Source organism: Aquarana catesbeiana, linkage group LG09 (genome assembly GCF_042186555.1).
Source record: "Aquarana catesbeiana isolate 2022-GZ linkage group LG09, ASM4218655v1, whole genome shotgun sequence".
Classification (NCBI taxonomy): Eukaryota; Metazoa; Chordata; class Amphibia; order Anura; family Ranidae; genus Aquarana; species Aquarana catesbeiana.
The window spans coordinates 317,380,571-317,393,944 of NC_133332.1; the positions used below are offsets into that span (position 1 = coordinate 317,380,571).

The window sequence follows — 13,374 nt, forward strand, 5'->3', positions numbered from 1 at the left end:
GTGGACCAGATGGTCAGGCCGGGTGCAATGTTATGACGTCACGCCCGGCCTCTGCATTTAAAAAAACGGCGCCGCTTCGGTTGGGAAGCGGTGATCGTTTTATTTTTTATTTTTTTTATTTTAGCCTTCCCAGCTTAGAGGTGAGATGTGGGGGTCTTATTGACCCCCCAAATCTCACTGTAAATAGGTCCGATCGTGCCATATTCCTATTACAAGGGATGTTTACATTCCTTGTAATAGGAATAAAAGTGATCAAATTTTTTTTTTTTTAAGTGTCAAATAAAATTTTTAAAATTAACAATTAAAAAAAAAAAAAAAAAAATTTTTAAAGCGCCCCTGTCCCCGTGTGCTCGCACGCAGCAGAAGCGAACGCATATGCAAGTCCCGCCCACATATGAAAACGGTGTTGAAACCACACATGTGAGGTGTCTCCGCGAACGTTAGAGCGAGAGCAATAATTCCAGCCCTAGACCTCCTCTGTAACTCAAAACTTCTAAGCAGTAAACATTTTTTAAAGCATCACCTATGGGGATTTTTAAATACTGAGCTCATCGATCGAACTCCGATCAACCCTCGGACATTAATTGCAAGTATTCTTCCTCCCCAATTCTACCCTTTTTCTTTGTGGCTGTGTATTGTCTTTATCTCTTGGAAACCTCTTTTTTTTTTCTGTGAAGGAATGTGATGTAGATAAAAATAATAATCTGAAAATGTCTATTTTCTTATGTGTATACATATTTTTCTCCTTACTCATTATATAAGTATTACAGGTTTGCTCTGTTCCTATATTTTCTCAAGATGGCGGGTACCCCCTACAGTCCCACACATCAGAAGAACGCGGAACTGAAGATAAAACCAAGGACAGCCAAACCTCGTTATGAAGATTCTCCATCTTCTTTTCTATCTTAACCAATGAGATGTACCTATTAGACTAACATAGCAATGATGTATTTTTGTGTATAAAACATTAGCACCGCCTTGAATAAATCAGAAGTGTAAGAAGTAACGGTGCTCAGAGTGTTTACTTTTAATATGCATGCATATCCACACTTTCCAATTAGAGACAGCAGCAGGTAACCTTTGAGCTCGATTGAAGCTCTTAATCTTATCCATAACAGCTGGTGCCGAAACCCGGGAGCTTCAGGCTACAGTCGAAGCCAGACCGCGATAACAATTCAAGCGGCTAAACTGATAAGATAACAGAGGGGGTCTTTGCGCAGCCCTAACAGTACGGTAAGTTTTTGTTATATTCTTACCACTGTACGACTTTCTTATCTTTTGGTTGACCGCTGGATTCTGTCGGTATGCTGAGACTGTCTTGGAGACAGGAATCATTACCTCGCCTGAGGCTGTTTTAACGAACCTGCCGATGGGTTCCTGCTGTCTGTATTTGTTCACTGTCTGCCATTCTTTGGGCTACGAAACTCAGCAGACTGAAAGTGCTACATGTGTGTATGTGTGTTCTCACCTCCAGATGTCGGCCTCTGGGATGAGATGTTTCCTTGTAGCAGACGGTTATAGACGGTTACTCAAGGTTTGTAAGACCTCCAAGGGTTCTCAGCTGCTGGCTTTGCAGTATGAAAGTGTTACAGAAGTCTCACCCCCAGACGAGCTGTCGGCCTCTGGGGGTAGAGGTGTAACAATGTCTATAAACGGGGTTAAAGGGGAGTTGTCTGCCCCTGTGGTTTATCTTAGCCTGCTGAAATTTCGCAGTTCGAAGAGTGGCAGGTGTAATGTCCTGTCCTGAGTGCATTTGTGGTTTACTGTTTGCTATACACAAGAGGGGTTGGGGACTGGTGAAAGTCAGAGAAAGTGGTTAGCCGAAGACCCGTTGCTCCCCAATACCCCTGAATTGTTTGTACTGAGATTAACTGTACATTACAGGGTTATAGCAGACAGTAGCAACTAGGAGCGCAGCCTTATGTGCCCCCACCCAAGGAATTTGTTGATAAGGAGCAGTGAGAAAGAATATTAACCCATTAGTTGTACGTATTCTCCTCTCAAGCCGTTAGCTGAGAAACAGAGAGAGAAAGAATTGTGATATTGTGAAGAATGTGATATTGTGAAGAATGTGATATTGTGAAGAGCAGAGAAGATGTTGAAATAGTTAACAAAGTTGAACGAAGTGGCAAAAGTTATGTTGCTAAAGAAACAGGGAGAAAACTCCTGTGTGATAAAGAAAATTGGATAAAGGAAGTTAAGAAAGATGGCGATTGTACTATATTATGTATCACAGAGTTGATGATATGTGAACCACCGCGCTATGTTGGAACTTGAAACAAAAGGAGGGGAGGGACAGCACTGCCCTCCGCCTAACAACCACTCCCTTCTCACCACCCCAGCCCAAGCACAACCCACTGTGACAACTCAGCCCGGTGGCCATCTTAGTGCACCCATGCCTTCACTTCTTGCCCAGCCCTGTGCACTTCCTGCCGGCGGCCATCTTGGTACACCCAGTAGGCTCAAAGACAGCCTATACCTAGTCCTTCCCGTTTTAAACCAGGATGGTTCATACCACACACCTGTCTTCCCCAATATGGAAGCATCACATTCACAGGCCAGATATGTTAATGATGAAGAAGCGTCTGAGTGGGAAGACCAACAACAGGCAGCAAGGCCACCCGCTGATTTAACCCCCAATCCGGCTCCGGACTCACAGTTCCGAGAGGATCTCAAACACATGCTGGCAACCGTAAGGAACAGTGCCCCTTGCCAGCCCCCGCCCCCAACAACAGTCTCGGTTACCAGAAGGGGCACCAGTGATGTATGTCGCTTTTACTTCATCACAAACAGCGGCCTTCGTGACAAGTCTGCCTGACCCAGAGAAGCAGCCAATTCCCTTCTACCACAGGATAGTGCAGATACAAGAAACTTACTCAGCTGCCTGGAGAGACTTGATCAGCCTATGCCAAATCAAAGCAGGACATGTCTTTTGGCCAGTCATGCAGACGGCCTTCAATGATGCCTGCCTGACAAGTGCCACTTCTTACACCTCAGGCGTGGAGTTCTGTGCACAACTCCACGACTGGGCAAAGGAGAGATTGACGGATCAGACCACCACAATCCAAGATATTACCCAAGATAAAGGGGAGTCTGAAGAAGTATCATGCTAGACTAATACAGGCCTTTGATGATCAGAACTTCTCCCACTATGAAAAGACACACATGTTTCCTGCGTGGGAGTGGATGGGGTGCCCCGCTCCAGTCCACTTGCTGAGCCACTCCAAGTGGGGACATTTCCTGATTTGCTTACCAGATTCGTGGTGTCCTCTACATGTCCCTTGAATCTACTAGGAGCTGATGTGTTGTCCAGACTACAGGCCTCAATCATGTACACGCCTGAAGCGGGAATGAAGTTACCTACTCCCCTATCTTTAGAAGACTTATCTGCTTTGTGTTCTCTGCCTCTCCTGATGACACTTCATGAAGCAATAACTTCAAGTTCAATACTGCAGGAAGTACTTGACAGAATCCCTACGTGCCCATGGTCCATAGGACCGCAAGACAACGGTCACTTAAAGGTGCCACCAGTTTCAGTCAAGCTAAACGAGGGCGTATCATTGCCCCGGAAACCACAATACCCCCTAAAGTGAGCCCAACCTGCAGCTATTTCGAAGTATGTCAAGGCCCTCGTGTCAAATGGAGCCCTGATAGCCCGTACATCTCCATGCAATACACCTCTGTTCTCTAGGAAGAAGAGAACCCCTAAAAGAGAACCAGGTACCTGTGCTGTGGATGCCTTTGACTGCAAAGTACCTCACAGTGGTGGACCTTACAAACGCTTTCTTCAGTGTCCACCCTCACCCCTCCTGCTGGTACCTTTTTGCATTCATCCACGGAAAGAAACGGCAACATACCTAAACAGTTGTGCCGCAAGGGGCACAGAACTTTCCAAGCCAGTTTGTAAAAGCTATGGCTATCATCCTTGACACGTGACAAGAGGAACACCCGGAAGTGATTCTCTTCCAATATGTTGATGATCTTCTCCTTTGTGCGGCTGACTTACCCCCTGTTGAAGTCACCTCAGAAAGCCTGTTGTGCTATCTTGCCAACCAGGGTTGCAAAGCCTCAAAGCCCAAATTGCAGTGGTGCTCAACACCTGTCATTTTCTTTGGACACTGTTTGTCCTATGGGACAAGACACCTCACTGAAGGCAGGGTGAGAGTAATCTCTGACATCCCACTGCGACAAGGCCAGTGATCCCTTCATGCCTTCCTTGGACTAATTTCCTAGTGCGGAGCATGGATTCTAGAAGCAAACCACGTATCTCCCCCGTGAGTGAAATACCCCTATAGAATTCAGAATTCAGACCTAACAATTTATGTTTGCTGAAGAACGTGGCAAATACCGCACAGGACACGCGGTCACCACTGAAAACACACTTCTACAAGCTGAAGCCTTACCACCGGTGGTGTCTGCACAGGAGGCAGGGCTGCAAGTGTTTACTACAGCATGTAAATGGGCAGAGGGAAAAAGAGCCAATGTTTATACGGACTCAAGATATGCTTTCAGCATTGCCCATGATTATGATGTAATCTGGAAGGACAGAGGATTCCTGACGGCTGCAGGAACACCTGTGAAAACTTGATGGATGCCTTGCTTCTCCCAACCCAAGTGACTATTCTGAGTAAAAGCACACGACAAAATGAACTCAAAGGAAGCTCGAGGCAATCATCTAGCCAATTCAGCTGCCAAACAGACAGCCAGTGGTCCACGGGAAGTGGACAGCAGGGTGGTAGAAGACCACCCTGTTCTTACCTTACAGACTCTCCCAGTGGACAGAGTTTATCTAAAAGATCTACAGGAAACAGCAAGTCCGGATGAGAAGGAAAGCTGGAAACGGAGAGGAGCAACTCTCAGGAATGGACTATTCGAGTGCAACAAGAAGCCTTGTCTACCCAGGAGTATGTACCCAGCCGTGGTGCAATGGGCACATGGAGCTGCCCACTTGACAAAGACTTTTATGAACTCTCTTATCAACAAGTGTTCCACCAAGAGTTACTCCACTGACCGACAACTTCTGCAGATCATTCATGATCTGCACCAAATGTAACCCAGGACGCACAGAAAAAAACACAGAAGAAGCACATGGCAAAAGCCCTATACCTCATTCCAGAGGATGCAAATTGATCATTCTCAAGTGCCAAGAAGTGGAAGATTCGAATACGCCCTAGTGGAAGTGGTCACGACTGCCAGGACCACAACTAAGAAACTACTGAGTGAGATAGTATGTAGATTTGGGGTCCCAGAGGTGATATTGATAGATCAGGGCCCAGCCTTAACAGCAACCCTTACAAAGATTTGGGCAGCACTGGGGGTTCAGTTGGCACTACACACCCCATACCACCCTCAAAGTAGCGGGAAGGTAGAAAGGATGAATGGGACACTAAAAAAAAAACAAAAAAAGAAAAAACAGGATGTTAAAGATGGCCCAAGAGACTAACATGAGTTGGCCAGACAGTTTGCCCATTGCCCTGTTCAGTGTCAGACACCCCCCCCCGGGGGAAACATGCCCTATCCCCTTATGAAATTTTGCTTGGTTCAGCCCCCAGACTTGGTTGTTATTCTCCACAACAGTAATGCCCCGTACACACGGTCGGATTTTCCGATGGAAAATGTGCGATAGGACCTTGTTGTCGGAAATTCCGACCGTGTGTGGGCTCCATCACACATTTTCCATCGGATTTTCCGACACACAAAGTTTGAGAGCAGGGTATAAAATTTTCCGACAACAAAATCCGTTGTCGGAAATTCCGATCGTGTGTACACAAATCCGACGGACAAAGTGCCACGCATATGCTCAGAATAAATAAAGAGATGAAAGCTATTGCCAACTGCCCCGTCTATAGTCCCGACGTACGTGTTTTACGTCACCGCGTTTAGAACGATCGGATTTTCCGACAACTTTTTGTGGCCGTGTGTATGCAAGACAAGTTTGAGCCAACATCCGTCGGAAAAAATCCTAGGATTTTGTTGTCGGAACGTCCGATCAATGTCCGACCGTGTGTACGGGGCATTACAGTTGCAGTCTGATGGGTTGACTAATTATGTAACCACATTATCACGAGAATTAACCCGAACGCATGTCCAGGTGTTTTCTTCCATTCCAGATCCTGAATTAGATACGGGAACACACCAACTACTGTCTGGAGCTCCTTGAGCCAAGATATGATGGTCCATTCCAAGTTTTGCTGACCACAGCCACCTCAGTCAAGTTGGCCGGGAAGAACACCTGAATGCACGCTTATCACTGCAGGAGAGCGTGTTTTCGGGGTGCTGCATATCCTTTTTCTGTTTGATCTGGGGGGGGGAGGGGCCCAGGAGGTGGCCATCACAAAAATGATAACATAATTACGTTTTGGTATAACTCTTCAGGTACACATGTGACCACCTTTACCTTAGATTACTGTGACATAGTACCTTGTCCGTTTGACCCTTTATGGCAATGTCATCGGTACAGTGACATCCCGGGCGGTAAGGATATATATGTATACCAAATTGTACATATAAAAATACTGTCAAAAACAACCGTGTGCAAGCAGCTAGCACATACAAGTGATCTAATCCTGTGAATAAAACATATAAAGAAAAGTGCGGCGCTAACAACTGTAAAAATAATCAATATCCATATTCATATCCTGCAATGAATAGTATAACCCCCTTAAGGAGTCCCTTAAGGAGATACAGCAGGCTCTGGCTGACTTGCTGCAGCTTGTAGCATACAATGTGAAAAGCTCACATTCTGCAGTGGAATCAGAGTAAGCAATACTAGTAGAGGACAGAAGCCTGTACACCTGCGCAAGAGTAAGTGCCGGTTCACACAGGGGCGACTTGTCAGGTGACCTAGTCGCCTGACAAGTCGCCTCCCGTTCTGTACAATGGAACCGTTCTAATAGGAGCGACGCAAGTCGCTCCGACTTAGAAAAAGGTTCCTGTACTTCTTTTGGGGCGACTTGAGGCGACTTGCATAGACTTCTATACAGAAGTCGTTTTGCAAGTCGCCGTGGATGTCGTGTGCAGGTTGCCTCGGTGAGGCGACCTGCAAGTCGTGCCGCCCCTAGTGTGAACCGGGGCTAAAGTATCACGCTATGTACTCTCACGTTTTTTTCCTTATATATACTCTGGATGCCTGAGTGGATTTGTTTCCTTTGCCATACATAATTACTCGCAAGTACCCGGGTCACCTGGATTAACGTTCACGTTACACAGATACCACCGTGGATCCCCACAGTTACAAGCTAGATTGGCTCAGTGGGTATACACCCATCTGAGTCCAATCTTTCCGGTAAGCCCCCAATTTAAGTGGTGGTGTTCTATCAACACATGTACAAGTCTTTTCACTTTTTTGGTGTTACCGTATATACTCGAGTATAAGTCGATCTGAGTATAAGTCGAGGCCCTAATTTACCACAAAAAAATGGGAAAAACTTATTGACCCGAGTATAAGACGAGGGTGAGAAATGCGCAACTACTGTAAGTGGAAAAGAGGGTCAGCAATGCCCATTTGCAGCCTCACTGTGCCCATTTGCAGCCATAGGTCCCCGAACTTCAAACTCGGTAGTTAAGGGTTCCTAGATGCCCCCCTAGCTGCAGCCAAAATTTGGGTTCTCTGAACCCAAAGGGTCCCAAAATGACATTGCTGCAGATGGGCACAGTTGACCGAATTTAGGGCCCCGTATCTTGGGGCCACTTAGTGCTAAGAACCCCAAATTTGGTGTGAAAACCCAGTGGAACTATCACCATAAAATATCCAAAGCTGGGGTTTCTATCCCCAAGTGGCCCCGAGATACAGGGCCCCAAAAATCGGTTCAGAAAATGTCAAGCACTTTTCTGCAGCAGAGAATGACATTTTCCGAACCCAATTTGGGGCCCCGTATCTCGGGGCCACTTGGTGCTAGGAACTCCATCTTTGGATATGTTGTAGTGCTAGTTCCACTGGGATTGCACACTAAATTTGGGGTTCCTAGCACCAAGTGGCCCTGAGATACGGGGCCCCACATTTGGTTCAGAAAATGTCAAGCACTTTTCTGCAGCAGAGAATGACATTTTCCGAACCGGATTTGGGGCCCCGTATCTCTGGGCCACTTAGTGCTAAGAACTCCATCTTTCGATATATTGTGGTACCAGTTCCACTGGGTTTGCACACCAAATATGGGGTTCCTAGCACCAAGTGGCCCAGAGATACTCGAGTATAAGTCGAGGGGGGCACTTTCAGCACAAAAAAATGTGCTGAAAAACTCGACTTATACTCGAGTATATATGGTATATACCTCCTAAGACTTTCACCCTTCAAGGATTATTTTATTTAAATATAAGTGTACCACAAAACACTTCTTGTATTATGGACTTAATGTGTTCTATTTAAAAGGTTCATCATACAATTTATACATTGGGTTATACTATTCATTGCAGGATATGAATATGGATATTGATTATTTTTATAGTTGTTAGCGCTACACTTTTCTTTATATATTCTTTATATATATATATATATATATATATATATATATATATATGCCACACAGACAGTTACTGGGGACAGAGTTGTGGTTTCGGGGGGGGGGGGGGGGGGCAGTGGTTGGAACACAGGGCCAGACTGGGTGACCCCAGAGTGCATTAGACAAGAAAGATGAAAATAGAAAGCCCCTGATAAGCAGAATGACTTTGCAGAAGACAGGTATTGAACCAGGTCCAGTCCCTTGGTGTTGTGTATTGCATCTGTGGGAATTTGAAAATCAGGACCAGATTAGAGGGAATCTGGACCGGTGAATGTGCCCTTGCAAAGATCATTATGCCCCTGCCCCTATATCCTAACCGAAGATACCCCTGATACATACACTGACCCAGCACACAGTCAGAGGAGGAAGCGAGTAGCTCTCTCCAGAAGCTTTGACCCTCATGTATACATAGATGTCATAGGTGTTCCAAGGGGGGTCCCTGATCAGTTTAAAGCCAGGGACCAGGTAAAAGCTGGTTTTGAGTCTTTGATCCCCATAACAACTGTCAACAAGAATGTAGATTGGATTAACTACATATACTATAACCAACAGAGATTTGTAAATGACACTAAAGATGCCCTCCAGGTGAACAGTTAGCCCCCCACTTCCTATATGACATTCCAGAACCAGATGGCCTTAGACATGGTGCTAGCTGGGAAAAGGAGGCGTTTTGTAAAATCATAGGAAAAAACGGGAACCTGCTGCACCTACATTCCTGATAATACTGGCCCAAATGGTAAGGTTACTCTAGCTATAAAGAAATTAGAAGATCTGTCCTTGGAGTTGAAGAAGAACTCAGGTATTACAGACCCATGGGGTCAATACTTTAGCTGGATGAGTGGGTGGCAGAGGGTGCTCGCCCAGATACGGGTAACGGTATTAATAATCCTGGTTCTTTTAGCCCTGATTGCATGCTGTAGTCTACGTTTCGTAAAAAAAGGTTAATGAGCAAGGCTGTAGACAATAGCACACCTACTTTTCTCCACCAAGAAGAAGAGGACCTCCTTATGATGGAAGATGACAAACCCTTCACTCCTCTACAGTCACTCCCTGTCCATAACCTCACAATCCTATAGGGCTATAGGGATAGATAGCTCCTGACTGCACCTCTCCAGCTGTATCGAGGAGGGAAGTGAACAAGTTGCTGCCCAATTCTATATACAGCCTAAAAGAGTTGCAGAGGAGAAGGGCCAGGCCAAAGTAGGACCTTTAGTATTGGGGACAGAAAAGAGAAAATAGTCATTTTAGGGGGGGACTGTGAAGGAATGTGATGTAGATAATAATAATAATCTGAAAATGTCTATTTCCTTATGTGTATACATATTTTTCTCCTTACTCATTATATAAGTATCACAGGTTTGCTCTGTTCCTATATTTTCTCAAAATGGCGGGTACCCCCTACATCCCACACGTCAGAAGAACGCGGAACTGAAGATAAAACCAAGGACAGCCAAACCTCGTTGTGAAGATTCTCCATCTTCTTTTCTATCTTAACCAATGAGATGTACCTATTAGACTAACATAACAATGACGTATTTTTGTGTATAAAACATTAGCACCGCCTTGAATAAATCAGAAGTGTAAGAAGTAACGGTGCTGAGCAAGTAAATGTTTTATTTGCACCAACTTTGACCTTTTCATATTGACCACTTACCAACCCGGCCAATTCTGACACTTCGCTCCTACATGTAAAAATCATCTTTTTTTTGGCTAAAAAATTACACAGAACCCCCAAATATTATAGATGTTTTTTTTTTTTTTTTTTTTTAGCAGAGAACCCTAGAGAATACAATGGCGGTCATTGCAACTTTTTATCTCGCGCGGTATTTGCAGCAATTTTTCAAACGCGTTTTTTTTTAAAAAAAAAGAAAAACAGTTTCATGCTTTAAAAAAAACAAAACAGTAAAGTTAGCCCAATGTTTTTGCATATTGTGAAAGATGAAGTTGCGCCGAGTAAATAGATACCTAACATGTCATGCTTCAAAATTGCACACGCTCGTGGAATGGCGCCAAACTTAAAAATCCCCATAGGCGATGCTTTAAAACATTTTTACTGCTTACATGTTTTGAGTTACAGAGGAGGTCTGGGGGCAAAATTATTTCTCTCGCTCTAACATTCGCGGCGACACCTCACATGTGTGGTTTCAACACCGTTTTCATATGTGGGCGGGACTTACGTATGCGTTCGATTCACGCGGGGACAGGGGCACTTTAAATTTTTTTTTTTTTTATTGTTAATTTTACTTAAAAAAATTTAATTTGACACTTTAAAAAAAAAAAAAAATTGATCACTTTTATTCCTATTACAAGAAATGTAATATGAATGCAGAGGCCGGGCGTGACGTTATAACATCGCGCCTGGCCTCCGATGATCATAGAGACTTTGGCGACCATCTGGTCCGCCAGAAATCTCTATGGTGGACATACGGGGCCGACGGATCCGTTCTCCGACCCACCGATCGCAGCGGTGAGCCGGTAGAAGCACCGGAGGGCGGCGGGAGGGGGGAGGGCGTCCCCTCTCGCTGCCCGTAAGAACGATCAAGCGGCTGACCCGCCTCTACGATCGTTCTTATGGTGTAGGGAATCGCCGGCTGAAAATATATATCTGAATGATGCCTCTAGCTGCTGCCATCATTCAGATATCACCCCACAAACCCAGGACGTCCCACGGTCGGCAAGTGGTTAAATTCACAAGGACTTTTTTTTTACCTCTACTATTCCTTTATATTGGCTTTTAAAATGTACAAAGGCAGCAATTTAGAAATTGGATGAAAGGTTTAGCACTGGGAAACACTTTTTGAAAGATAAAAAGTGCATTTTATATACACCTATATAGATCAGACCAAAATGAGGGACAAATGAGGGGGGGGGAGAAGGACAGAGGGACATTGCTCCAAATCTGGGACAGTCCCTCGAAATCCGGGACGGTTGGGAGTTATGCGCGTGTCCAGTATGTGATATTGTTACAAACACCACCAGAGAATCGGAAGTATAAATCTTCCCTCCGTCCTTCCCTTCAGTCTGTACAGACTCCTCTCCTGGACTGAAATTAGAATAACAACCATTGAATCAGAGTCTGGAGGAGAGGAGAGTGGAGAAAGGGGGAGAAAGGAGAGAAGTGAGGAGAAGAAAGGAAAGGAGAGGGAGAAAGGAAAGGAGAGGGAGAAAGGAGAGAAGTGAGGAAAAGAAAGGAAATGAGAGGGAGAAAGGAGAGAAGTGAGGAGAAGAAAGGAAAGGAGAGGGAGAAAGGACAGTGATAAGAAATATGCAAAGAATTACAAGTGATATCCATATTTGCCTTGTTCCTTATATGCTTTTTTCCTAGCTAAAATGGCGCTGACTTATTGTTTATGCAATTTGTTTAGTTCCGACCAACATCTACAACAATATTTAAAGAACTAGCAAAAGTTTACCATATTAGGCCATATTGTGAAAGGACACTGTTTTTGACAATAAAGCTGACGATGCACCATGAGTCACCAGTGTGCCTTAGCCAATGGTAGCTTGCCAAATACTGTTATAAAATGACATGTGTAAAAGGGTTCTGTGTGACTCTGCTGAAACTCCTTGCTGTGTACAGAGCTCACCCCTATGTATCGGTACATTTGTAATAAATCTGTCTTCTAATCAACATGACCGGTGTTGACTGATCAGTGAGAGAATGGAATTTTACCGACATCATGGTCCTTTCGAGCCGGAAGTAAGGATTAGGTGGTGGATCGAACGGTTCCGTCCAAAATATCGGCGAGTATCAGAATCCCTCTCACCGAGACCTAGGTCCTCCCACTCAAGTTAAGTGGTAAAAAGAGGCTGGTCGGTTCCGGGATCCACACCTGACTTCTACTCCTGGACTTCTGATCCAAGTCCTCCGAGTCTGTGAAAGGTAAGACAGATTTTTTTTTTTCTTTTCTCTTCTTTTCTTTTCTCTTCTACTTGAGGTGATTTGGGTTTTTTATTAAGTATTCCGGCACTGTAAGTTGATTATAAAAGACCTAAGTGACACAGGGGCCGAAGACAGAGGCACTTGGGGACGCTGCCTATGGTAAATAGACGTAGTCCGCTGTCTGAGGCAGATTACAAAAAATTTAAGGTAACGAAAGATGATAGATGATTGATAATGGTTGTGAATAGTGACTACACGTAATATGGATAGATTACAGAGAGTCACAGGGGCCATTTCAGAGTTTTTTTCTAACTGAGTGGTGGTTGGGACAAAAAGGAAGTGAATGTACGAGCAGGAATCAATCTAACTTGATCAGAAACACTTTCCCCATAGATAAATTGTTTTTCTCTTTTTCTCTCAAGAGCAACATTTCCCGCACTGTTCCTTTTGCTGCATTTGTTAAATCATGAGACTAACTCTCGCTCTTTCCTCCTCGTGTTTAACATTACTGCTAACTTTGTGTGGGGAGTCTTATATTTTTGCTTTTCTGTGATCCAAGGGTTGCTAGTCTGGTGGTTTACAGGTTGATAAAAGGCCTGCCATATGATCTGTCTGGCTCCAAACTTGAACACCTAAGTGCACTTCCTCTTTTGTGTGAGTGTGTGTAACAAAAAAAAATTCTGATCAGAACGTTAAGAATACTGTTTGTTTTGACCAACTGTACTTTGTAGTAAATAAGGTAAAGGTATAAGTTGTTTTAGATGTGTGTGTGTATGTGTGTGTATATATATATATATATATATATATATATATATATATATATATATATATATATATATATATATATATATATATATGTGTTTATTTCCTGTTTGGAGAGTTTGGACTTTATTTGCTGTTTTATATAGATTTTGGCAAAGTTCGAGAGTAGAATTACCAGTCTTGTATTCTAAACTCAAGGGAAAAAAAATAGAGACATGGGGAATAGTTTCC

General features: G+C 44.1%; 1 protein-coding gene across 1 annotated transcript in view; it reads right to left on the reverse strand.

The window, feature by feature from the left end:
• Window positions 1-13,374, reverse strand: part of LOC141108805 (proteolipid protein 2-like) — a 39,039-nt gene that overhangs the window by 9,598 nt on the left and 16,067 nt on the right. The window lies entirely within an intron of this gene.